Below are 909 nucleotides of genomic sequence, written 5' to 3'. Positions count from 1 at the left end.
CTTAGGTTTCATTTATCAATTGCATATTATTTCCTGTTATTAAGAGAAATGAAAGACGTTTGGAAAGCCATCCCTGATAACTTTAACGAGCTCCCAACATTCTTCTCTTTAGCCAGAGAACTTGATAATAAGGCCAGAGTGTCCATCTCTCATGGGGAGCACAATTATTATTATGTAGGGAAAAGCAGAGACATGATTATCTAATGGCCCTCCTGCACTCCTCCAGTTGAAAATCAGAGCAATAGCCCCCTGGAAGAAACTGCTAAGTGTGTCTTCTTTTCCCAGGTTCTCATGCAGGGCTGCTGGAGAGGCATAGTCATGAGAGCAGCAGAGTGTGGAGCAGGGCACAAGGAAAGCTGACAGCACACGTCTAAGTGGTAACCATGGGAAACGAGGTCTTCACATCCCAGAAAACCCACAGGTGACACAGCCTATGGTTGATGAGAACCCAAGGCTGGACAGAGCTGTCCACTTCACAGATGATCTCAGGCCACAGTGGCTTTCTAGGGCATGGTTCTGGGGCACAAACATCCAGCCTTCTTCAAAGGCACAAGGAAGTTGGGTGCCTGTCATCTAGTTTCTCAGGACACTGAGATCTGAGGATCACAGGTCAAAGCTAGCAGGAAAGTCTGTGAGACTTTTATCTCCAGTTAACCAGCAGAAAGCCAGAAGTAGAACTGTGGCAGAGTGTTAGCCTTGAGCACAAAAGCAAAGGCACAATGCCCAGACCCTGAGTTCAAGCCCCAATACTGGCACAAAAAATAAAGTAAAATAAAAATAAAAAGAGACAGAATGAAAGAAAAATCAGTTACTTAATATGATGACTCACAAAGGATTGTCTTGTGACAACCACATTGTTGCAATCCTCCTGTTGGGAAAGTGTGGCAGAAGGAATGAGGAACCTTTCTC

Source organism: Megascapheus bottae, chromosome 26 (genome assembly GCF_031878675.1).
Source record: "Megascapheus bottae isolate mThoBot1 chromosome 26, mThoBot2.hap1, whole genome shotgun sequence".
Classification (NCBI taxonomy): domain Eukaryota; kingdom Metazoa; phylum Chordata; class Mammalia; order Rodentia; family Geomyidae; genus Megascapheus; species Megascapheus bottae.
Note: the sequence above shows the minus strand (reverse complement) of the source record.